This window comes from Melopsittacus undulatus, chromosome 1, assembly GCF_012275295.1.
Source record: "Melopsittacus undulatus isolate bMelUnd1 chromosome 1, bMelUnd1.mat.Z, whole genome shotgun sequence".
Lineage (NCBI taxonomy): Eukaryota > Metazoa > Chordata > Aves > Psittaciformes > Psittaculidae > Melopsittacus > Melopsittacus undulatus.
This window is the reverse complement of record NC_047527.1, coordinates 98,667,724-98,695,108: the sequence shown is the minus strand read 5'-3', so window position 1 is coordinate 98,695,108 and position 27,385 is coordinate 98,667,724.

Below are 27,385 nucleotides of genomic sequence, written 5' to 3'. Positions count from 1 at the left end.
TAGCAGCTCTGTGCAGCTATGAAGCCACTTCCCACCGGACTTGCTTTACAAATGACAGAGACCCATTTTGCAAATAATGGCCAAAGACCAGCATCCAAAATGTAGTTGGATCTTCCTCCCAACCTCCCTTCATTCATAGTGGAGTGGATGTCTAAAAGGTGTTTACAAGTGTTTATAGAGCAGCAAATGTGAGTAGAACTTTAAAGTAGATCACAGATAGTTAATTTATAGATACTCTTCCTACACCATCAGCCACAGAATGCTTCCTGTTGCCACAGGACAAACCTTAGACCTCTCATAAAATCTTTTTTTCTTCCTTTTATTTTATTTGTTTCTAAATAGTAGGATGATTGTAAAGTCCAGTTTGGTGCAGGAAGAGACCTAGAGAGCTGTATGTCTCGTTGATGGCTCTCTACAACGTGTAGAAATTCTGAAACATGAAAGGTAATCCAAAGATCCAGACTACATCTCAGGATGGCAAAAGAATGAAAGCAAACAAACGAGCAAGCAAAGAAACAAACAAGCAAAAAAGCACAACAACAACAAAAATTGATTCTTACTGACAATCTGATTTGGGGATAAAATGCCTTCTTCAGATTGCTTATCAGCATGACGAGGAATTTGTAAGCAAGCAGCATTCATCAGGCACTTGCAAGATCTTAATACCACAAAGTGCACCCTGTGTTTATCTGTAGCAGTTCTTGTATGCTTCAGAGGAAGAAATAAAAAGAGGTTCTTCTCCTTTCCAACCAAGTTATCTATGAAGGAGATTCAAGTCCTTTTATATCTCCTGAAGAGAACCAGTAGCAGCTCAGGGGATTGAGTTTAATTATGATCATCTGTGTGATTAACAAACATCAACGATATCACTCTTCAAAGTCTCAAACAATTCAGTGCCTTCCATAGACTTCTCACACTCCTTTTAAGAACATGTAGACACACTGTCCCTGTAATCCTCAGAACATCACAATACTAATGGCTGTAAAACTAATTTCCAGTCTCAGCTTGTTCACAGCTAAGTCTGTTCCTTTTGTCTACCCTGCCTGATGGCTTAACACCAGGGTCAATGAGTCCAATGCCATAATTTCATCTGGGAATCACGAGTGTTTTAAAAATAAAAGTCAATGATCTGACTGTGGAGCTGAGTTCTGATGCAGAAAGAAAGTTCCTTCATCAATATTAATTTTTTTTTTCAGACAAGCACCTGGGAAAATTGTCACGTCCCACACTGCCTGTTTGGAGTGGCATGAACCTGATGGAGAGCCACATGCTCAATTGAACAAGCAGTAAAGAAATCATTGCTTCTGGCACTATCGGAGGCCGTGATCACACATTTTTTGGCAATTACATGTGCTCAGGTGAACACTGACACTGATTAATTATACAAAGAAAGTGCCATGCATGTACCCTGCTCCAGCTTGTACAGTTATGGGTAGATTTTTATTGAGCAGTTGATGAGGAGGAAAGTGAGAAAGTGTGCCCTTCTTTGCTTGTTAGGATCAAACTGGTGTGTACCCCATAGCATTTAGTCACAGGAGACAGGTCTCATTACTGTTGTGAGTAGACTATAAAGACCACAGTACCTTTCTACAAGGGAATGGATAGCCTTTGTGCTAATGTGCTTGGAATGGAGCAGTGCTTTCTAAACAGAGATGAATCAAGATTCATTTCAGTTAGATGACCTGCATGCATCTGGGAAGTAGGGTAGGGAATATAGAAGGAAAGAGAAGAGTTTTTTTTATCCTGCTGCTCATTCTAGGTTTAAATTACCAAATAGAAGGGGAGAGAGCATCTCAATTTTATTGTGTAGGAGTTTCTTAAATATGGATATTTTCTTTCAGATCAGCTGTAAAGTGCAGAGATGTCTCACCTTTCACTCATAATGTGGGGTTTTTTTCTCTCCACTCCTTAAATTTGAGGGATGGAATTCAGTTGATTTAGTCAACTGAAGAGCTATGCTGCTCTCTGCTTTTTTCTTGTGGGAGCTTAGACATCAAACTCATATGATGGTAAGCTTGGTGACATACCTTTAGGATGTATCTCTACTTATATGAACCTCTAGACTAAGTAACATACATTTAGTCTAGAGATTAGTCCTGAGTGAGATTTTCTCCTTTTTCCACCTGTTTCCAAGATGAAGAATTGCAATTTTCAGCAATTTCGTTCCTATGAATCATAGAATCACAGAATGGTTTAAATTGGAAGGGATTTTATAGACCATCTAGTTACAACCCCCCTGCCATGTGCAGGAACACTTCGCACTAGACCAGATTGCTCAAAACCCCATCCAGCCTAGCCTTGAACACTTCCAGGGGTGGGGCATCCATAAGGTAGACATGTAAGTATGTGTGACAGCAGTTTTTGCTCAGTCTAGAGCCTGTGATCCATTTTAACAGTAATCAGATCTTCTGCCCATGTAGCACAGGGTCTCACTTCGACACAGGATTCATTTCCATGTAAGCAGCTGATGCAGCAACTAGACTTGTGGTTTCAGCAGTTGGTGTTTTCTCGTTGGTGTATGGCACATGGCCTCTTGCAAATGAAATGGACTGTGCCAAGCAGAAAAACAAGTCATCATCATTACACAAGCAAAAAAGAAAAACAAAACCTAAGCTTGACAAATTAAGTCTTGTGAATCAAAGTGCCAGAACCATTGTAGCCTATTTTCAGACAATAGTTGCTTAAAAATCCTAAAGTAATGCAAGAGGGTGAATATAAAAATACCCTAAAAGACAAAAAGTCCTAGGTTTCTATAAGCTTGAGATATACTTAAGTCCCAAGGTGGGAAAATTGGTAGGTTCTGTTGAACTAGAGTAACTACCATGTACATGATCCTAGGGGAGTCCTCTCAAATCCTTGCTGGGACACAAATGAAAGTCATAATGAAGGTCACAGAGCATTCAACCTGAAAACAGAAATTCAATCTCTCTTGAGATATGTCCTGTGAAAGTGAATATCTTGCTCCTGGCAGCACTAGTTATTTTGTGTCTGCATGTTGAATCGTGACCATCTTTTCTTTTCTGGGATACATTTTCAGATGGATGTGCCTTCTGTGAATCATGATCTAGTAATGTTGTAAGGCTAGCTGAAAAGAGCTGCTGAAAGTGAGAGGTTGCAGAGGGTGAATACTTGAGCCCAAGTAGGGCTACTACTTGGGTCAGTAGTCCCAAAGTACCACTTTGTGGCTGCTACTACAAATGCTACTTCTTCCTTTAAGAAGTTGAGATTTGCATGAGATTATGAGCATCGCTTTGTAGAGATGTTCACCAAGGACAGTACCACAAAGCAAACACTTCCTGGCAAAGAAATGCTTTTTTTCCCCACTAGGAGCAACATTTGGATGGCCAGTCCATTTGAGTGAGCCACAGTGGCTGCTGGACGGTTCTCCAAGCTCCACTTCTACAGGAGCTTTGAATTTACCTGCAGATGTCAAGAAAAGAGCATAGCTCTGGCCTGTTCTAACAACACAACAATCATTGTTTTCTGGCTTCACAGTTCTGTAGCCAGAATCTGTTTTATTTCAGAGGTGAATTCTTTTACATCTAAACCACCTTGCAATATATATCAATATATGACTGTCAATTGATGACAGATTTGCTAACGTAATGTACAATTATTAGGTATCCTGGTTTGGAATGTGGCAAGGATATTCTCACTATTTTAGAGATTGATCACTACAGCTTACAAATAGTCCTTGTAACCAAGTACTGTGTGCATGCTTGTGTGAGTCTACAAGGCTGGGTCAACTGAACTTCAAACCACTTATTATCTAGCCACTAATGAATCCTTTGTATGAGGTGTTGATATACACAGCTCTTTCACTTATTCCCAGCATCCAGATTCTCCTTAATGATGTTGCTAGTCTCTAAGCGATTCCCAGTGGTGGTTTGGTTCCAGGATCCACAAAGGTCAGCTGCAGATGGATTACAGTCCTCTTGGCCTGTAGTGTGAGGATATCCTGATGCATATAGTCCAGAATTCCTTCATAAATTATTCAGTAAGATTTATCCAAGAGAATAATGATGATCATAATAATGATAATGATTATGATAATGATAATAGTAGCAATAGTAAATCTAAATTAGGTCTGTTGGGCTTGGCAAGGATTAAGTATGCTCAACAAAGACGAACAATGCTTATTAGGATTATGTGAAGCGGGCAGATAATTTAATACACATGTTCTGGGTTTCTGCCCTCTGGTCAGTGGTTTCTGGGACAGAGATGCAACAAGGAACACATTCTCAGAACTGACAGGGCAATGGTCTCCCAGTACTGGCTATTCAATTTATTAAATGAACTAGATGGCATAAATAACAACCTCAGGAAAAACAAAGACATCACCAGGTTGAGATAAATAGCAGCTGACAAAGTGGCAATGATTCTTCTAAACAAGATGCTGGTATAGAGGCTTTCCAGGTATGGGTTTATGGTGTAGGTTTGAAAGAGTTTTAAACAGATGACTAGTTTAAAAGCGAAAGAGGGGTCTGAATTACAGGGTAAGTAAAGCCAAGTTGTACTGGCTAGACTAGAACAAAAGTTGAAGCTTAAGTAGACATAAATCTTTGGACACTTTCTGGAAAGCTCCTTTGCACAGTAATAATGCTAGCACTTGTTATTAATACCTGGCTTTTCATCATTGGTATTCAAAACACTTGACAAGCGAGTTCAGTTTCATTACCCTGTCTTTATAAATGGGGATTTTGAAATACATGGATAAGAAACTACTGCTCAGAAGGCCAGAGGGAGAAGAGGGAAGAAGGCCATGTATTCTGTGTCCACTTCCAACATGCTCAGTATTTGCTGTTTGTGTAAAGGCAGAGATCAAATTCAGGGTGGCTCCAGAAATATATCAGGACAAGCTTTATTCAATTACCAGTTATAGAACCAAGGCATGAAACTCCCTCACTCCACCCTTCAATCTGGCCCTCTCTTGACCCAGGAGACCAGAATGAGATGCAGTTCTCAATGCAGCATGTGAGTATTCGGAACAGTCTCACATCTGTACAAGGTTGGCTCTCCCTCAGCAGATTTCACAAGAGAGAGACAAGAAAACTGTTTTGACTCTTTAAATAACAATGGAAAACTTGTGTCCTTATGCAAAGTTTCCCCCCGTTTTTTTCATGGAGGATGAAGCACATTAGATTAAGACACAGTCCACAGCACAGCTCAAAATCCCTGGTCATCCATTATGCCTGTCCATTGATCCTCTGGCTGGGAGAAGTAAGCTGGTTTTCCAAGCTGCAAGCTGATTTGAACTCAAGGATTGACTTTCCATACATTAAGTGTATAACTGAGAGTCATCACTTGGATTTGGGAACTTGATGCTGAGTTATCTTAAAGTTGCTACAAAGTCCAGAAACACTAGGTCCTCAGGAACAGGCATCTCTTCCTAGTTTCTGGCTGTTGATGGGATGTATGTAGTACTAAGCTTTTAGCTACATAGCTAGAGGAAAATAGAAAGGACTGAGGAAACATTCAGAGTATAAATGGCAGAACTGAGTTGAAATGGCTGAAGAAGGGGGTGCTGGAGTGTGTTTAAACTATATCAACTAAAACCTACAGAGTCCTATTAAAGCTTTTTAACTTTGTAGAAAAGGAACCTGTATCTGCAAACTTCAGAGTATTTAAATGAACTCTGGGTTTGACCCTGAAAAATCTTTTCACACTCCTCACCAAGATAGACAAGTTTTCTTGTGACATCTGCTGACTTGACTCTGGTATGTAGATTCATGCAAGCAAAGGTTGCCATTCAAAGTGTCTGGGTACAGATAGTGTCTGCAAGTAATAGGCAACGAATGCACTACAACTGCCAAGATCCTTTTGTAACAGAAAGTGACATGTAATTGCCTTGAGAACTGCAGCTTGTTTTATCTCCCAGGGTTTTTCATGTTTTCTAGACACCTCAACTTGCAAGGAATGTGCATCCTGGCATGACATCAACTCTCTGGCCTCCAGCAGTTAAATGGAAAAGATCAGGTTGTACTTGATGTCCGTATAAGTACCAAACATTTTGCAATTTTACATGGATGCAGAAAGACTAAATGCAGATATATCTGTTCACAATGATGAATCACTCAGAGAAAGCAGCTGTATAGATAATCACTTTTTAAAAACCATATGGCTGATGGCCCAAGTGAGAGGCTCTGGAGAGACCTTCTTAGCAGTCTTCCAGTACCTAAAGGGGCTGACAAGAATGTTGAAGGGCAGGTAGGGATAGGAGAAGGAGGAATGTCTTTAAAGGGACAGACAGGAAATTTAGATGAGATCTGAGGAAGAAGTTCTTCCCTGTGAGGGTGGTGAGGCCCTGGCACAGGTTGCCCAGAGAAGCTGTGGCTGCCCCATCCCTGGTAGTGTTCAAGGCCAGGCTGGACGGAGCTTAGAGCAACCTGATCTAGTGGAAGGTGTCCCTGCCTGTGATAGAGGGTTTGGAACTGAATGAATTTCAAGATCCCTTCCAACCCAAACCATTCTAGGATTCTATGAGATAAATCTTGAAATTTTCTATAAAGACCGTCTGCAACAAAGAAATTAGGAGCTGTTGTGTAAGTTAATTCTGTTCCACTCACTTATTTAGTAACTGTGAAAAAGGCTGTATTCCTTAGGAGAAAGGAAGATCAGTTTGTTTACTTCAGCAAAGGAGGGTTGAGGTGGGATATAACTGTTCCCTGTATATTTATCAAATAAAAAAACGTAAACAGCAGAATAGGAGGAGAGTTTTGTAAACTGAGAGATACTCCTGCTAAAGAGAGAAGTAGATATAAACTTACATTTCATATTTACAGGCCAGAATTAGAAGAAGACTAAACAAATAAGTTCTGGTACAGGTTGTGCTATAGAAATATTTTTGTAAGAGAATCATAAAATGGTTGGGGTTGGAAAGGACCTTAAGATCACCTAGTTCCAAAGCCCCTGTCATAAGAAGGGACAACCTCCCAATAGACAAGGTTTCTCAGTAAAAAACAGACATTTATTAAAAGTAGAGCTAGATATGATTATACACAGGAGTAAATGACGTTACCATCTCTGTCCTAGCCTTCTAGACTGGTGAGGTGGAACCTGCACTTAGTCACAAGATGCAGGCCATTATAGTCCCCAAAGAAAACCCAATGCAGCCTAACCACTAGCCTAGTCTTTAGTCAATAATATTCTCTCTTGGTTTTAATTATTTGCCACCTTAATTTCTCCTTCCCAATCCCAGGTGACAGAAGAGGAGAAAGCTGATCTGCTAAATCTTCAGTTAGACATTTTCATTTCTGTGATGTGGAGACTGGGGCTGAAACCATCCATAATCTCCTGAAAACAAAATTGCAAAGATTATCGTATTTCAGAACTTGCATCCTACACAAAGGAGCAAAATTCTATACGTTCAGCTCACAAATTTACTCCAGATGAAATTAGAGAGGAAAAAACCCACATGTACTATTGTTGAATTTTGCTGCTAGCCATTAAATGCAGAATTTAAGTCAATACTACACATCTTTTTGAGAACCCCTTGTATGATTATAATCTTATATTTCTTCTTCCATGATTTCCTATAAAGGTTCATCCAGAAGAAAAACCTGGGAGCTTGTAAGAGAATTTTGACTTTTCTTGGCTAATCTTACATACTAAGTGTGCCAAAATTTTAAATTAATGCCTAATGAGTGGAAATTTTGGAGGTGGGTAAAGTTCTACTCTGTCCTAGGTTTGGCTGTAACAGTTATTTTTCTCCTTCTTAGTAGCTGGTGCAGCACTGGTTTTTTGACTTTAATCTGAGGACAATGCTGATAACATGCCCAGTATATAAACTGAGGGGAGTCACCCAGAATGGACAATCGCTGCTTGGGTGAGGCTGGGTATCAGTTGATGGGTGGTGAGCAATCTGTATTGTGCATCACCTGTGTTTGTTGATTTTTTCCTTTTCTTTTTAGTTTTATATTTTCTCCCCTTGTTATTTCCCTCATCATTATTATTATTGGTGGTAACTAGTATTTTTTATTATACCTTAGTTACTTTCTTTAGATTCTCCTCCCCATCCCTCTGGAAGCAGGGGGAAAGTAGTGGGGGAATGAGTGAGCAGCTGTGTGGGTCTGAGTTACCATCTGGGCACATCAATGACATACCCTTAAATGATAACCAGTTGGCCAAGAGTTGCCTGAAATTAAATGGCAGGAGGTCTAGAAGAGACAGATATAAATAGTAAGAACTCTAAGATTAGACTACCCAAACACATAGATTTCTACTATATCCAAGGAAGTTCAATGAATATGATATTATGATGTTGGTCAAGATAAAACTCGTGTGGTCCATAAATAATAGGTTAAGTTATTCTCTAACAACAGATTCCAAACTGAATCTCAGTAGGACAGGAATAAGATCATCACAGAATTGTAGGGGCTTTCTGAAATCAGCTCACTCAGTTCTATGGTCTGAGGCAGGATAATTATTTCTAACAGCTGTCTCTGACCTGCCTTTAAACAGTAACAGAGAAGATTCCAGAAAATAACTAAAATTAGCATTTGTAATATCATATCTAAGGAAAGCCTTTGTTAATCACAAACCTTGATTTTCTTCATAATTTCTTGACCTTCTCTCAGGAGGTGCACAAAATAATTGATCTACTTCTGCATATGGGAGTATTTACTTATTAGTAATGCTCAACCAATCTTTCAAGCTTATAACATTCATTCACTGACTCTTTATACAGCCAGGATACAGGATCTGATGATGACAGTACTTGAAAAGCAGAATTGCCCCATGGGTTACTCTTCTGCTTGCTAATGAATCCAAATTATCATTAGTTGTAATTGCTTCCAGCTTGGACATACCCACTCTCAGTCTTGCATGGTTTTCTCCAGGATTACTTTGCACTTCCAACGTAATGTAAGGTTTTAATCAAGGGGTACATACTAAACTCAAGGTTTCTTCTGTATTTGAAAAAAACAATACCTTTTTTTCATTTAAACAAGGAAGCTTCCTGCCACATAGAACCTCAAAATAACAGAGAAAAAAGCCAAACCAACCAAACAAGAAAAACTCTCATGTTTACAGGAATATTATCTGGGAAGCAAAAACAAATTTATTCCAGGACATCAGCAAATTATGATTTTATGACATGATATCATGCTTCACTGGGCAAAAATAAATGTAATTTAAAAAAAAATGTTTTTGTAATGAGATACAAGCAGAAATTTACAGTCTTTAAAAAATGAAGTGAAAGAAATCTTCATTCATGGGCATCCTGTGCCAAAGGTTTTCTATTTGTTGATTTTATCAAGAAAACACTAATTTGTTTCATTTCAACAATCCCTTATCATTTAGCAATAACAACTTGGAAGGGCTATTGGCTGTCTCTAGGAATATTATCTTAGTGCATTTGTTACTGCCTGCTATCCTTTCCAGAAATACACAGATGGCTGGACATAAAAGGCCAGAGATCTAACAAAGAAACAGAGGCAATGCTAAACCTTTCACAATGGCACGTGAGGCTGGGTTCAACTTCAGATTCTGACATATGAATTAAATGAAATTAAAAAAAAGCCAAAATATCCAAAATATTTGAGTTAAGGGAAGCATTTGGTTCATTAAATAGATGCCTGATACCATTTAAGACAACCCAGGGTACCATAAGTGCACTGCAGCTGCTAGCCCAAAAGACCTGAGGTCTTCTATAGGGTCCCACATATATCATTGTGTATCATATATGCCAGATTTACATAGCCATCTCATATATTCTACACGTTGCATCATAACTAGGTGCTTTCCATAGCCAGATAGAGGGAAAGGGAGAGAAATGTATCCATCTACAGCACAAGTGCATAGCAGATATTTTATTGTTCAAACTCATACTCTTCTAAGCTTGTGAATAACTACTCTAAAAATGTACATTGGTTTTTAGAGGCCTCTTCAATCTAGCAGAAGAAGTCTTAATAAATCTCAGTGTTTGGAATGTAGAGCTAAATTAATTCAGCTACAAAATGGAGCACATTTAAGAAATGATGATGATTTACTACTGGAATGATCTGTTAAGGGAAAAGGCAGCTCCCCTGCTTCAGGGCTGAATGACTTTCTGGAAGAAGTTCCTAAAGCAAACACCTGTTACTGGATTCATGAGAAGGGAAATAATTTTTATTTCTAGCCCATGCTTTCCATATTAGATTTAAGACTTTTCTGGTCTTAAAACTCTCATAAGACAGATACATGCTGTCACCTTCTGAGTACCCGTTTGTTGTCTTAGTTTCCAGGCCATGATGACTTTCACATTTAATCCAAAAGTCTGCTTTGGAGTCATAACTGAAGCAAAATGTTTTTCCTTGAAGTGGTCATTGTAACACAACCAGTCTCAATGGTTTGTCCTACTTTTGTTATGATGTGTTATAACATATAAACTCAGAAATCCATTTATAACAAACAAACTCAGAAATTCAGCACTATGATTATCTGAGCTCTTTCCAGCAGTCATTTTTTGGACTCCTCCATTTTCAGAGGTTACTCTTCGAGTATATAAGGAAGTTTTCAAGCCAAATTCTGTTTCTAATTCAAGAAGCATTTTGCAATCTACTTCAGCATCTGAAGGAAGGTAGGACTGAGTTGGCAGCTCAGGCAAATTATAACAGCTCAGCCCTCCTCCCAGAGGACACCACAAAGATGCTCCAAGGGCTGGAGCACCTCTCCTAAGGAGACAGGCTGAGAGAGCTGGGTTTGTTCAGCCTGGAGAAGAGAAGGCTCTGGAGACACCTCAGAGAAGCTTCCACTGCCTAAAGGGGCTGACAAGAAAGCTGAAGAGGTGCTCTTTACAAAGGCCTGTAGGGATAGGACAAGGGGGAATGGCTTTAACCTGACAGTGGGGAGATTCAGATGAGATATTAGAAAGAAATTCTTCCCTGTGAGGGTGATGAGGCCCTGGCACAGGTTGCCCAGAGAAGCTGTGGCTGCCCCATCCCTGGCAGTGCTCAAGGCCAGGTTGAATGGGGCTTGGAGCAGCGTAGTCCAGTGGAAGGTGTGCCTGTCCATAGCAGGAAAGGAGCAACCGGATGAGTTCCAAGGTCCCTTCTAACCCAAACAATTCTGTGATTCTGTGAGAATTATCTTTCATAGCTAGCTCCATGACTGAAACCCAGTGTAACCCAGAGGAGTGAGAATCATCCAGGAAGAACTGAAACCAAGTTGCTATGGAGTTCTGCAAAAGGGAGTTTGTCACCAGGCAAGAGCAAGTCCCCAGCGGAATTAATGAGTCTGTCTGATCAGGCACACTGGTCAGGCTGTCAGGTGAGGGCCACATAAGATTGACTGTGTGCACCCATTTGATTTCCCAGGTAGCTTTTCTGCGAAAAAAAAAAAAGATATACAACAACAAATATTAATTAGTCAAGGTAAAAAAAAAAATCTTACTTGTCAGCCCAGCCCCTGGTCCATCTAAATCCAGGCTCTAACACTTACCATCCTACTAGGCTTCTACTTCACCGCCCCACAGACAATGTCCGTTCCAGAGAACTGGAGAGAGACTGCTTGGAGACTCCCATTACACAGCAGGCTCAGCACTCAACTAGCACAAAAGAGCTCAAATCCCTGGTTTATCCCTGCTAATATATAAGGGATTTGAATTGGGGTTTTCTATCCTCTGACTGAGTCAGGAGACCACTGACAAAGTTGTTAATCTGTCTTAGGCACAACAGGCTGTGGAGAAACATTATGCAGTGGCAAATCTGCAAAAACAGATAGCAAGATGGGGATGAGAATCAGGCTTTTACAGTCCCTATTACTTCTCTGCCCGGTCAATATGGGGAGTCTGTAGGTTGATCAGGTAAACATCCACATGACCAAGCCATCTGTTACATGGTGGCTCAGTAAGAAGACCTTGTTTTGTCAGAGCAGTTACTCAGCTATGTCACTTATCAAGCTAGATGATTCACACACTTTTTTAATTAGGCTCTACACTGTTCAGGCTCAGGACCTCATGTAGCAAGTGAAGCAAAGTTCAGGGGTGACTGTGTGCAGCTGCTAAAAGCTCCTCTACAAGCAATAAAGTGTGGAAAAATAAAGCCTGAGGACATATTTTATTCAACTTGAGCATGGCTCAGCAGGAGGACTAAAGCCTGGATGCATGAAGGACTTTAAATTCCATTGAGATATTTCCAGGATTATTTCCTGATGATCCCATTTAAAGAAGGAAATGAGTCAGGTTGCTGGGCTACTTCCATAATTTCCCATGCCCTGGGGACAGAATTCAGGGTTTCAAGTGGCCCTGAGGGTGTTGATAAAAGGTCTCTTAACATACACTTGGATACAGGGTTACTTTGCTCTAGATCTCTGCCATTTTATATGCAATACAAAAACTATAAATCTGATTCTGCCATGTTTGCTGGGACTCAACTGCACCAAAATAGGCATCTCCACAAGAACTAGTTTTTCAAGTTTCCTCTCAAACGAAAAAAAGACAGAAGGATAACTTCAGTGTGTGGCTTCATCCTGAAAGAAGAGTCATCCTAGGAGAATGAAAGTAATCTTCCAGTGAATTCCAGAAGTGTCTCTTTTTTGCCAATAGGTGCAAAAGAAAGTTAACCAATCAGATACCATGTGTTCAGGTTAAGTCAGTTGCACTCAGAATCATAACTGAAATGGATGCCTAGATTAGGATGGAGGACCTTTGGTTGGTGTCAACGCTAGCTGTGAGTTGGCAGTATTAAGTGTAAGCATATAAAGATGATGATTAAGCATTGTAACTTCTAAGATTCAGATGCAATATGCTGCACACAGACTCCTCGTGCAGCTTTAAGGTAACACAGCTGCCTAGACACAGGTTATTTTCTGTGGCTCCCAGGTGCTATCACGGTCTCCTACAAGTCTTCAGTCGTATCTCCCCTTCCATGTTGAAGTGTCTCTAAGGCATCTCCAATGACACTGAATTCCTATATATGCATAACTTAAAAACACCCTTAATTTTCGCATTTCCCCACTTGCAACAATAATCCTCATTTTCACTGGTCCTCTAGGTTGGTAAAGAGCAGAGGGAACATGGTAAGGGTTCGTTGTGAAGATGGTAAAAGCAGTGACTCTAAGGCACTTGGGTACATAAGGGATTACAAAGCAAGACCTTTGGGCTGCTTCCCTATTCCTTCATCTAGCTATTGGCCATAATGATATAGGGGCAAAATAGAGTTAAGGTTCAGTGGTCTTCAGAAAGAAACTTAAGGACTGTTCCTAGGTATGACCTATGCCGCACTCTAAATTTCCCATTCAGACAACTGGAATTGTCAGGACTCCAGCAAAAGGCTCCAAATACACTTCTGTGTATCAGATGCTGAGAAAAGTGTGGGAAGAACAAGGAGTCAGTGACATGGCTCTGAAACACCAGTTCCTTATGCCATTAGGTGGTAATCTGCAGCTGTCCTCCAGCTATGGACTTTGGTGAACACCTGCAGTGACTTGGGCCTGAGCTTCACACCCATTGCCTGTAAAATGGCAATAAAAGCCAGCAATCAAATAAAAAGCAATATGCTTGCTGCACTGCACCAGTTTTCCTGATGAACCTGGAGCTCCAGATAACAATTCCACTTGAAATAGGTAATGATGACTAACAAAGAGCAGCCCAGTTATTCAAGACGATGCTGAGGGCAGCACACGACTGAAGAAAACAGCCTGATCATGTTTCTCCTCTAACTTTTCCAGGCCAGATGCTGCCAAAGAAGAGAGAGAGAAATACAAAAAAAAAAAAAAAAAAGCAGAGAGGAAAGAGAAATTAAAAAGCAGGGGCTCAACAATTGTTATACACTGGAGAATTGAGGGAAAAGAATGTTTTCCCATGTGGACAAAGGTCTCTGCTCCTATACCCAATGAGTCACATCCAAGCTTCGCTGGAGTCAATGGATAGACTCCCTCTGACTTAGTTGGCTCTGGATCAGACTCAAGGTTCCCATAATGATGGCTAAGCATGACCTGCCTACTGGGATGCCTTTAGGCTTAACAGAGCCAACAAAAACCTTGTCCTCTAAAGAGCATTTTTGTTTTCATGAGGTTAAGCTAAAGTTAGCTGCTGGAACCAACACAGCTTCTTCACATCTGGGCTGATGTCCTTGAAGCCACAGGCTTCTTTGCCATGTGAAAACCCCATGGGAGATTATTTCTGGACACCAGGATACATACCATTATTTCAGCATAGGCAGCATGTCAACACAACTGAATGTGTGTGAAAGCAAGAGATGCTCAGGCATCTCTAGGACAGAGGTTGTCATCTAATCCTCTTTCCACAACACTCGTGGCAAAAACATTGCCAAGAATGTAGTTGAGCACTCTGGTGTTTTATTACCCAAAAGCATGTCACTATTTCCAGTTGCCAACTCAGCAGTGTCCCCTATTCCCCCCATTTTAGCTGATAATTTAGGGGCTTTTGTGCTCCTATTTGGAGTCACATCAGTGTCTAAGATATCTTGAAGTTCAGCTGTTTCCAAAGCGCACAGTGGACCTTCACACCATACCATTGGTCATTTGCTGATGCTATAACTGAAAATGAGGTGGCAGAAATGCAGAACTAAACCCTTACTTTTACAAACCTAAATTCTTATTGTGGCAATCTAGTCAAGAAGTGACTAAATTGTCATAGAAGATGTTCTCAGCAATTAGCTCAAGTGAAGATATCTACATCACAAAGATTTGAATGAATTCCACCTACCCTGTCAGGAGATGCTGCAGGGGCTACACCAGTCTGGCTTTGCAGTGATATGCTATGACCAATAGCTGGGCAAACAACCTTTCCAGATCTTCAGCAGGAAAACAGGAACCTCCTGGTTGCTCTCAAAGTAGAACATGTTTACAGGGAAGTTTTGTCTCCTTTTCCTTTATCACTGCTCACCAAGGTAAGGCTTCCTTCCCTACCTCCCAGCAATTATTGTTCACCCAGACTAGATGGCCAAGTCTACTGTTCCTCTGGTCAAGCCTGGAACTTTGTCTGATTATGTTATATTCATTAAAGTATTAGATAAAGAGGATTTTTCAACCTGTGCAGGGTATAGTATTACGCCACTGAAATTGGGAAGGAAAAGGAGGGAGGACAGAAGATTCTTATCTAATGTAAATGAGCAATGAAATCACTTATTCTGTAAGACGCAAGAATCTGACCCCAAAGAGACCCCAGAGCCCACTGAGATCAATAAAGAATTTTCTATTTAGCCACAGACTTTGGATCAGACCCTTCCTTGAGTTAGAAAATATAAGTGTATGCCACTTGTTATAAGTGAAACAGTCACTGGTTTGGAATATTAATGACAATTTTATTCTTCTTTGCATACAAATAAACATTTCTCCATGTGTTTTTAGCCATGAGAGACAACCTAGGAACTGTTTTGAACATTCTACCAGAGTTTAAACCTTCAGGCCTTGCAAGTTCACTTTCACATTTATTTTTTTCCTATTGACAAATAAAATGAGGCTGTTACAGAGTCATGTCTCTCAGAGAAATGTGAGACTTGCAAGAATAATTGTGAAGAAAACTTCTTTAGTGTTTTTATAACTGACATTTTGATGGCATACATGAACTTTTAGAAAGAAGTATATTTTAAGACTACTTCAGAGGATGCAGCCAAGTACATGAGACAGTACTGATTAGCAAGAGATCAAGTGCAACTAGTTCTTGGCTGTCTTGTTCAGCTCAGGAAGAAAACTTTCAAACTGCATTTTTTTCCTCAGCATTCTCAAAATGTATTTTGAAACCAGCCCATTGATGGTCTTCATTCATAGTGGAAGCTGGTGGTATCAGACCCCCACATATGAACACTTTGCCATCTCTAAAGCCCTGATTGTGGCAGAAGTTACAAAAAGTCACTGTAGCAATTGGAGTATTCGGTAGATTGAAAACAAGATAGAATGTTACCCACAGTAATTTAGAGTTCAGATCATAGGATCCAATTATGTTGAACAAAATTGCTCAGCCCTTGGTGACATTGTTAGAGGCACACAAAGCAAGTGACTGGAATATGTTCTTGTTGATGTTTAAAGCTTCTCTTGATGGGGGTCTTCCTTTTAGCTGTTATTTCTTGATGCTGACATGAGTAGCAATAATGTAAAACTGCATTCCCAACTTTGGCTTGAGTTTGGAAACAAAAAGGCAAACCCGAAGCAAAACACCATCTGGCAATTTTGTGTTTGGCTTGGGGAGGAAGGAGGGGAAAGAAAAGAGGGTATTATTACTATTACATTTTTTTCTGAAGCAAGAATATCTAGCTAAGATCATCCAGGAAATGAAAATGAATGAAAACAATTGAAACGGCTGGAGCAGACACTGCTGTCAATTTGGGAGAAAAAAAAAAAAAGACAAACCAAAAATGCTCACTTGGCATACTTATGTGGTTTGAGGGCATCCTTTCTTGGCTGGTCATAGCAAGAACATTCAGCTGAGTCAAATGTTTGAAGGAAGTAACCAGCCAGCTGGGTTAGCATGGCTGAAGCACATCAAATTGCAGTGCCAGCAGCACATAAGTTAAGCATGTAGCTGACATCTCAGCCAGTTACCTCTGATCCCTCGTAACAAAATGATTACCTGTCACCAAGCCTGCTGCAGAGAAGAGCAGACACAACCTCCGGCACAATTCCTCAGCCAAGCTGGGAGTTTTCAGATGAACAATTGCTTCTCCTACCACCCTTTTCTTGTTTACCTAAAATCTTGCCCTTTTTTCTGCAGGACAATAGTAGGCTGGGGTGTTGACAGCCTTGTTGCATTTGTGTGCAGCAAATGTTCTTAGATATTTGCTTCCAAACACAGAATAAACTTCTGAAGCTCCCAAGAATGCTAACCACTTGTCAGAAGTATCTTTTGTTTATACAGATTTTATTCTGCCCAATCCTTTCAGTGGCAGCTCCCTAGCATTAAGATTTATTCTCATTCATTAAAAATTACAATAAAAAACCAAACAAACAAAAAACCAAACAGAAAGAAAAGTTGGTACCAAGTCTTGTAATGAAAAGGTGCAATGCATAAAGGTGTGAAAGCTTCTGAATGAGCCAGGATGTTACCGGGTCACAGCAGCTCAGTGAGCCAAACTGAAAACCAGCATGCATACTCGATGTCATTCATTGACACTTGGTATTTTGGAGGGACAGGATGAGCTAAAGAAAGTAGACCTGGTTATTTCCAAGTCTGTAATTTATTAGGCTGCATCATGGCCACTCTGTTCAAAACTCCTCCTTTAGGAAAGGGATCTGGAAAGTCTGTGTCTTTTTGGATGCTTGGACTAGGAGTAGGGAATCAATACTACAGAAAAGTAATGTTTCACTCAAAAAGAAATATTTTCTATGAGAAGTGGAAGGTTAGAAAGGCAAAATATACACTCTGATGATCGGAGATTGTCATTTCGCAAGCTAAAGTTCACCTAGTTAATAGTTTCCTGGTGGTAAGAGGCACTTTCTGATCAATAACTATGGAAAACTAAATTATTTCTTTATTTTGTTTGGTTTATTTTATTCCAGTTACATGTTACATAATAATATTCAATGAAAGAGCCAGGTTCAAAAGAGTTAACAGATAATGCACAGTGCTTTGCTTTTTTAAAGGTTATCATCTCCCCTGTCCTCTCAATATCACAAACTTTTTTGCAAACTGTCAATGAGTGAAAAAAATTAAAATCCCAACATTTCCAAGAATTGCTCCGATCTTTGTTCTTTAGATTTCTGGTATAAAACTATCTGAATCCTCCAGATCAATACAGGGTCCATCCCCAGTGATGCTTATATTACACAGGGTGGAGTTCTGGCCAAAATCTTCAGCTATTTTGCTATGGTCCCAGGGAAATCTATTCACTTCATGTCCTGGATGAATGCTAAAGGCCAGCCTAACTCTTCCCAAATGGCCTTCTGGTTAGTGGGCTGTGTAGGCTGGAATGTCAAGGATAAGCAGATGGTCTATCCACATACACAGATCATATTTACCTGGCTGTACATCAGCAGTAACCCTTGGGAAGTCATCACTCTAGTTCTGATTTGGCTTGCACACAGGTGATGCAGGTTTAATTGAAAAAAGCTCTTTTGGAGTCAGTTGTGGCTTAGCTCAACATGCTCGGTGTCAAAACCTGTTTCTGCAGATGACTCTCACACTTCCATCTGGAATAGCTAATCTTAAATCAAAATAAATAATTCAGTTCCATTAAATCTCATTCTTTTTGATGGCTTGCTATGTTTGGTCTTTCTCTAGCTCTATCCAGAATTTCATAATGGAATGTAGCAGATTTTAAAGTGCCTTAATAACCCTTGATGTTTCCATATTAGCTCTATTTCTTGGATTATTCTTTTTATTAAGTATTTTATATAAAGTGAATGAGGGCCTAGAAAACCAGATTTCAGTTTTTTGGTTGACCTGGATTGCCTTATGTGAACTGAGATCACCAAAAGCATGATGAACATAATTTACTGCAGAATGAAGTACTTTGCTCCTTCTCCATTTTCCCCACCACCTTGCCATTTCCCAGACCATGTGCTTATTCCTACCAGCCTGCCACATCCATTTTCATTGTGTACTTTCAGATGTCATTACACACGATGTAGGGGGGCTCCACTGGACCCATCTCAGGGGCATCCTTGCCCTGTCAGTGGCTTTTTAGGTTTTTCCATTTGGCAGTGAATGTTTGCACATGCATATGTATGCGTGCTTAGTTCTGCTGTCATTCTCCATGATGACACCAAGTTGTCAAAGTCTGCTCTGACAAAGGTGTAACCACATTTGGGCCAACTCATAAGACTATGCTACTAAATAATGTCAGTCAGAGCCCGTTCTTGAATTCTGACTGATAAAAAAAAAATAGCTCCCTCACACACACCCTAAAATAAGCAGCTACAGGCAATCTACCCTTTGCAATTGAGGTCACTTGTTTTGTCCCCTAGCTGTGCTCAAGCATTGTCTGAGAATTTGTTCTTGGACACATGTCAAAGCAATGCCAGAGGCTATGCTAACAATGTAATGTTGTGAGCAGCTGTGGGACACTGCACAAATCCATGACTTGGCTCTTCTTAATTTATTGGTATATACAGTGACTGAAGCAAAAGTAAAATCTAACTCCACAAGAAAAAGTCTAAGTTAGTTAACCAGCTACAGTACAACTATGAGCCAAGCAATTTTTGTAGAGGACTTGAGTGAAACACAGCTTATAGATGTCAGGTTTTATGCAAGCCTTTTGTGTTTTCTGATCAGGAATGCTCTTAAATCTTCAGTCATACTACTGATGTATTTAAAGGATTTATTCCTTTAGGAGTTTCTCATGCATCTGAAAGCATTTGAAAAGCTTTGGGATTGTGAGCTGTGATTCCTATTACAGTTGGTATAATACAGTGTTTTGCTGCCACTACGTAACAGCTACCTTAGTTCCCAGCATTGCATTGCACATTGCAAAGTCACCACCCACAGACCACTTTAGCACTTGCTCAGGTTTAAGCAGAGATTATCCTGTTGGTTTTCATGAGCTTTGGTTCAATCCATCACTTTGATATAGAAAGATCTACAAAGAAGACACAAGGCCCCACATCTCACAGAGCAAAAACATACTGAATTCCCTCTTGGCCCTAATGATGCAAAAAACTCTGAACTGCAGTGAGCCTGTGTATGTCATTGAGTCTGAACATCAAGTTTCCCTTACAGGGAGAGTAAAGTGCTTCAAAAGAGGTGCTTCCAGCTGAGCTGAGCTTCCAGGTAAGGTAAATCATCAGAATCATTGAGGGCTAGTGCTGATTTGAGTCCTCAAAGGGGTTGAGAAAACACATTTTAGACTGGTGAAAACTTCTTCTTTATCAGATTTATACCTAGAAACTGTGTTCCGAATTTAGGTACCTAGTCCAGTCCAGCTGTATTCAGATAAAACACAGACATGTTCCACTTGCTCATCACTTCACCTTTTTGCTGAGACCAGTGAACGATGTCCTCAGCCTGAAGAAAATAATTTTCAATAGTTTGCTGCTACATATATTTCAAAAAAACAAGGGAGAGACAGTGATAACCATCAGTATCCAACAAGTAACATAGAAAACTTTCAGCTGCTCTCTCAAGTCTGCTTTCATTGCATATATGGAGAAATGGGAAGTTCAGAGTAAACCAGCACATTTGAGAGAGACAGTCAAATAACATAAGCCATGGTCTAGTCTGGAGGGAGATGTTTTTTCTCCATCAGCTGTGAGGGGTTTCTAGAAGGTAAGCTCAGGCTTAAAGGTCTCCCCTTAGTCTTAAGAGAAATTAAGTCTTTAAAGAAATGTTCAGTTTTAATGCAACAAATACATGATCAAGTGTCTATTTATGGTGTATTCAGATTAATCACAGGTCTCTCTAGAAGTCATTCTCAGCTTTAAAGAAACCTAAATTTTAGTATAAGAACTCGGTTTTTTTATGGTCTCTAAGGCTTTCTTTTTGGGGGGAAGTTTTTTGGGTTTGGTTTATGGGTTTGTTTGGTTTTAAATAGAAGTTTAGTATTCTTTATTTCAGGCTTTAAAAAGTAGAATGGCTCTGTATTTCTTTTTTTCTAGAGAAGTGGACTATCTGGATGTGCACAAAAGATACACCTAGCTTTTTCTTAAATGTTTCCAAAAGTGGAGGCTCCATTTCATCCCCAAGCAATCACTTTTAGATATTCATAAACCTTCCTATTAGGAGGTTTATCACCTAGTAGGAAGTTTATCATGATATCCAACCTAAATCTCCAGCTGCAATTTCACTCCATGACCTTATGTTTTGCCCCCAGTAGACACAGAAAATAGCTTAAGCCCTGGCAAAATGAACCAACCACAGCATAAAACAGAATCAGTTAAACCCTTTGGCAAAAGCTCTGAAGTGAAACACTGAAATGTTTGGCCATACTGGTGTCATTAAGTCCAAGTGATAAGACAGAGAGTTACAATCATTGGGAAAAAGTTTAAAAAGGGTGAAACAAAGCACGGGTTGATGAAGTCAGATTGTTTCTACCTGGTGACTGCTGTAAAACAAGGAATTAAACCAGTTAAACCAGAAGTGGGCAGAGAAAACAGACACCTCAAGTAAAACACGCTCTTTGATTCTGCAGTAAGGAAAAATTGTCTGCTAGTGTGGAAACTGGCAAAAGCCTTTTCATCCACAGCAGAATTGTAATGACTTATATCCCCTACCAACCTGTTACAAGAAGTAAAATCTTCACTGCTTTCGTTAATCAAAATTAGTAGGGATGCAGCATGGGACAGTAACGAGCATGGTGGGTCATAGTGTCCATACCCCTGACAGATGTGGGATTTGTCAAGACTTTTCGGTTAATAAGTTGTGTGCCCTTAGAAGATAGACGGTATCATATTAATAATTTATATCATAGTATCATAGAATTCTAGGATGGTTTGGATTGGAAGACATTAAATCCCCATCCAACCTAGGCTTGAACACTGCCAGGGATGGGGCATCTCACACGATTCATCTCACAGAATAACCAAAACTCTCTGGGCAGTAAATATCCCACCCTTCTACTTTCTGTGGGCTTTAAAGAGGGCAAAATAATAATAAAATATCTAGGTTCACCATATCAAATACCTTGCTGATTCAGATGATTGAGAACAGAAGGGAATAGAAGCTTGCTGTTAACTGACAATGAAACATGAGATTTGGTATCTGGGAGATGGAAATCATCCGTAATGGTGCAGAAAGGCATAGGGATAGGTAGGGAAAGAAGTGTTTGGGCAAGGGCAGAGCAGGAGAGGGAAAAGTGTTTCTGAGCTAACCCAGGAAAATCCCAGGGTTTCCAGTGATGACTGCTGCATACTCTTTTTTGTGCTTTTAGGACAGTCATCACAGTGACTTACACAAGAAACGTTGAAATAGGGATAGAGAGGTTTCAGAGAATAAATGGTTAGGACTGAAAGTATGGCTTTTTCCTAAAGATGATAGTTAAATCAGATTAAAGAAGCACATTAGGACCCATACCTTATAGTCTAAAAACTTATCCATGTATTTGTTATCTGAAATGTGCACTCAAACTTCAATAATGTTTCTGTCAAATTGGTAATTGGTGTGAGCTGCTTAGACTTGGAAACACATGCCAGGCTGTGTACCTCAGCCTTGACCTTTTCCAAATCATGTGCAATTACACTGTGAATGGTGACAAAATATTTAATGCTACTTTGACACTGCACCAGCAGCATTAACTCCTGGTGAAGCACTGACAAAGGCAGTGGAAAGATACAGATAATCTTCTAGGACTGTTTTGTTGGTTTTATTGGTTTGATTTTTCGTGCACTGATTTTCCTCCCACCACAGTCCATCTTCTATCTATTTAAGGAACTTGTCAACCAAACTTTTAGTCAAAGTAATAAAACTTCATAATACTCTGAAATTATCATTTTATGTCTGTATATTTTTCATCTTGTTTCTTCCCAGCTTTTGCTGCCACTAGTTTCTTTTGCTGTCACTGGAAGCATTCAGAAAATAAAAAAAAAATGGAAAAAGGAAAAACAAGAGGGAGAGAAAGACTACATTTTTGCTTGAGATCAAATGAAGAAATAAAGAAGGATATGAAAACAAAAATGCTGAAATACTCCTTTTTGAAAGAATAACACTTCAATTTTTTAAGTTGTTTGTAAGGAGAAAAAACACATTAACTCTGGTGAGTGATAGTCATGTCCAAAACCAGACTAACATCAGTAGGTTAAAAACCTCAGACTCTGCTCAGGAAATCATAAATACACTGTCTCTCAGTCATACACGAACAATAGCATTAATCTGCCCCGAGATGGTATGTGGTTTGCAACCTGCTCTCTTCCACCTCCTGCTTTGATGGTCTATTTTGGATCTTAACAAGCTGCCTGTCTAGTCAATTTGTTACTGAATTTCTCTATCCAGCACCTGTTCTGCATTAAAATGCAAGAGTCTACAAACAAGCATTCCCGGACCAGAAATGAGGAAAACTCGGAAGTGAAATGAACGTTCTGCTCCATTAGCTTTCATAACTGGATGATGTTCTTTGTTTTTGAACATTGCTCTCAATGGCTCCTGTTAAAGATGAAGCAACTTTGAGTTCAGCTGTTACTCGATCATTTTGTAATTTGCGTCTATTTAAAAAAGAAATAAAACCTCGTGTCTTTTTTCTGCTTTCCAGCTGCAAATTTAATGCTGTCAAGTTACACCCGTGGAAACAAGGAGGGTTTTAATTGATGTTGCTTGTTCTAAAGGCACTTTTAGAATTATTTTCCACTAGAGAAAATGAAGAAACAAAATGTGGAGGGAAAAATGAGGGTAGAGAACATAAAACTCACTCAGCTGTGATTAGGGTCATAGGGTTTGTTTCATCGCATGCTTAAAAACAAGTGCCAAGGCATTGCTGAATATGGGCAGTGTGGTAGCTCAGTCTTTAAGTTTGCAGTAGGGAGAATTGGGACATGCACTGCTCCAGAGCACATTCATATGACTGTAAGCATTCACATTTTTAATCAAGTTACAATTTCGCAATTCATCCTCTGTCACTGACCCATGGTAAAAGGCATGCATGCTCTTAACCTGTCCCAAAAATAAAATGTCATATGAGGCACTGTACTGATGTCTATATTAGTGCCATCAAATCGCTTAAGTGAATACAATTTACCCAAATTCAGGGAAGGACAGTGTAGAAGTATGTCTCCTGTGGGATACTGCAGAACTTCAGAGAAATGTTAACCACATACACCAAATGACTGCCTAAATTATGCAGAACTCAAAGTAGTTTCAGCTTGCAGATTCAAGCTCAAGTTTTACGTGAAAATATGCAAGTGTCTGTATGTGAAGTGGTTGTATAAGATCTCATTTCCATTAGTGGAAAAACAGTCAATGTACTTAGCAAAATTTAGAGCACAGTTCATGTGTGAAGCTAGCAGGGATGAAGTTTACTTGCTTAAATGTAAGCAATTATTGCCATTTGAGATGCCTTTTGGTATCCAAGACATCCACGCAGGGGCAGAGAAATAGTACAGGGCCTGGCAGACACCCACCTGGTAGAGAGACACCAGATGGGATCTTGTTGAGCAACTCAGATGAGGCTTCTATATATTCACAGCTGAACTGAGCTTAAGATTTCTGTAGACTACATGGGGAGTTTCCACACCTAGCCCACTGATTGCTCCCTGTATGTGGGAACCTATAGTTACATGCCTACATCTTTTAGCTGAACTCCTGGCTAAAGGAGTAATTAAATTACCTAAACATAAGGCATTTACTGTGGCTGAAAAAGCCTTAGGTTGTCTTGCCTGATCTCATGCTGAAGTTCAAGGTAGACACAGCTCTCCTCTAGATCCCTTGTCATATCTACCAGTCTTGGTAACTCAGAAATCCCAAAACATTTGAAATTATTTAAAAACTAGTGTTGAAAAATCAAGTTAAATTTATAATACCCACTAAATTTGCCAGCTTCCCAATTCTGTAAGATTTATCACCTTTTCCAAGATTGTTGTCCAATGTCACAAGACAAAATTGAACTGCAGTTTGAAACCTTCGTAGCTAGTTATTCAAATACAGGCCATTAACCAAAAGGACCTGCACAGATCAGCATCTGTGACAACAGAAAAATAGAAAGCTGGAGTCTCAATGGAACAGCAATATAATAAATTAGGCTTTTGTATAAAAATGTAGTTTGAGCATACCTGAGATATTAAAAGTGTAAACAAAGACAGAGTTTCCAGCAGTACATGAGTAGAAAGAACTCCACCTAATTCACTGCATGGACACAGGACATTTATATTTTTCCTGATGTCCCTCTAAAATGTTTCTAGTAATTTTCCAGAAGGAAATCCGTAACATCTTTAAGTATGTTGCAGTACTACATACCTAAATCTTAGTATTCAATGCAAATGTTTCCCTTTACCGTAAAAAAACCAATAGCTTTTTTCTTTTACCCAGTGGACTCAGATAACACTTAATTCATGAAACATTTTTAACAACCTCTTTACTATATCTCAGGAAAACAGCATATTCCCCTCCTTACGTATTTACCATTTGAACATTTTTATTTTTCCCCAAGCAACATATATACTTCTTTGTGATGACTTTTTCAAGATATCCTAAGTTCAAGATCCATTGTGTGTTCTACATATGTTTATGTAATCATAGACAGCACTGGAAAAAAAAAGTGTATCTAAAAATCAATATATAGTGCTGTCTGAGGCACTTCTAGATACTGAAGACATCTGTACAAGGCTTATAGATCTGTCAGAAGACCAGTGGGAAACCCATGATCATCTGACTTGGAAACTTGCAACTTAGTGGAATAATTTTAGTCATCTAAAATTTAAAATTGTTTCTGAAACTAGATAGATGAGTCATTCCAGAGTAGCTGAAGCAATTTTTATAGCCTGTGTTTTGCAGATGGGGAGGAAAGGCCAAAGGAAATGTCATAGCCAGCATTATAAATTAATTTTCTGGTAAAGTCAGGTGTCATATGTAGAACACCGGAGTCTCTCATTTGTGGTTTGGCCAAGGTTTTGAAGTTGAATTGTACACCTAAAGCATGAAAAGTTGTACTCAGGTCACTTGCAATAGATTCTTATTCCAACTCATGGAAAGGTTCATGTTCAGTCCAGTTTTCTAAGTGTCTTATGTCTCATCATGGTGTTCCTCTGTTGGTTATGCAGAAATCAGAGTCAGGGAAAGGCATAGAATAGAATCATAGAATCATAGAATAGAATCATAGAATAGTTAGGGTTGGAAAGGACCTTAAGATCATCTAGTTCCACCCCCCCTGCCATGGGCTGGGACACCTCACACTAAACCATGTCACCCAAGGCTTCAACCAACCTGGTCTTGAACACTGCCAGGGATGGAGCATTCATTATCCCCCTGGGCAACCCATTCCAGTACCTCACCACCCTAACACCTTGAGATAAAACATGAATCTTTATTCAGAACCTAAGACAGGTGACAGTTTGTGACAATTGTTACAGGTGCCTAATTTTAACTTGAGTATCATGGTGAGTGGTATGAATTATCACTCACAGCTTGACTAATATGTCCCACATAAATGTTGATTATCTCTTTTATGGAGAACTTCATGTGGTTCTCTACAATTTGGGGGTTAGCAAATAGCCTTCCTTGTGATACTCCTTGTAATTAGTATAAAATACAGGTTTAGCCTCAGGATTATCTGGAAAACAGTGTGGCCAGGGTAATTGCAGAGGCATTTGTGGAGATTTTAATAGAACCGCTGTATACAACTTTACTGCTGATTTTGGCATACTGACTGTTTTCTCAAGCCCTTTATAAAGGAAGGTGTTCTAAATGGTTTATGTGCTGCCTTGTCTCCATTTTCTGACCTCTTTCTTATTAAAATCATAACAAGGAGTCGGCTATTAAAAGCTGAATTGTTTTGTCTGCCTTGACAAAACTCAGGTCTTGCACAGGTTTAGTACAGTGCTTGCATTAAGGACTGATTAATGCATTAAGCACCCAGCCAAACATTACCTATGATAATGAGATGCAGCTGTGATTTTTTTTCTATTTAACATCTGTGGTTCAAATATATATGAGAACTGAAGAGATATGGTGCAATAGAGAAGACAACCAATTGAACTTATAATGTGCATATTCCAACTGTGGGTTGTCAGTAAAGTCTCAAACTGATCTGCTGTCCAAAAACTTTAGTTACTATCATATAAACCATTCTTCTTTTCACTTAAATGTGGGTGTCCAGGTATGGATCTGGCTCTAAGACAAGTATCTACATTAGGAAACTGATATCTATAATTAGTAGAGAAAAAATCCCTTGAGAGGACAATTGGGAGCAATTCACAGAATCATAGAATAGTTTGGGGTGGAAGGGATTTTAAAACTCATCCGGTTCCCACCCCCTGCCATGGGAAGAAACACTTTCCATTAGACCAGATTGCTCGAAGCCCTGTCCAAGCTGCCCCTGAACACTGCCAGGGATGGGGCATCCATGGCTTCTCAGGGCAATTAATTGGATTCTTCCTATGAATCACCCTTTGAAACAACCTGTCTCTCCCCATTGACTATAGAGTAACATTGTGTTTATCTAGACTCTTAGTACTGTTCCTAGTTTAGTTGTCTAACTTTCTGGGTGTACACTACAGCAGTGTATGTCCCAAGTGATGCACACGTGCTTAGGAAAATCTCTACCAGCTTCTTTCCCTGGGGAATGGAAAGTTCTGTTGTTATTTTAGTTTTATTACCACCCGCTGCAAGGATGGGATATAAAATCTAAGTATATGCTTCGCTATGACCTGTCCAAGACTGATCCAAACCTCATCAGTCTCTGAGGCAGATTTGTCCTGTCTGGGGTGGCTCTTGAATCAGGCCTACAAGATCGAAGATAAAAGGAAAGAGAGCCAAAGACAGATTTAGAAATATAATCAGCTAACCATAGCTACATTCTTAATGAAATTGCTAAAGGCAAACAGCTGCTCTTTAGGGAGTCTCTAAACTCTAACACATGCCACTATATTACAG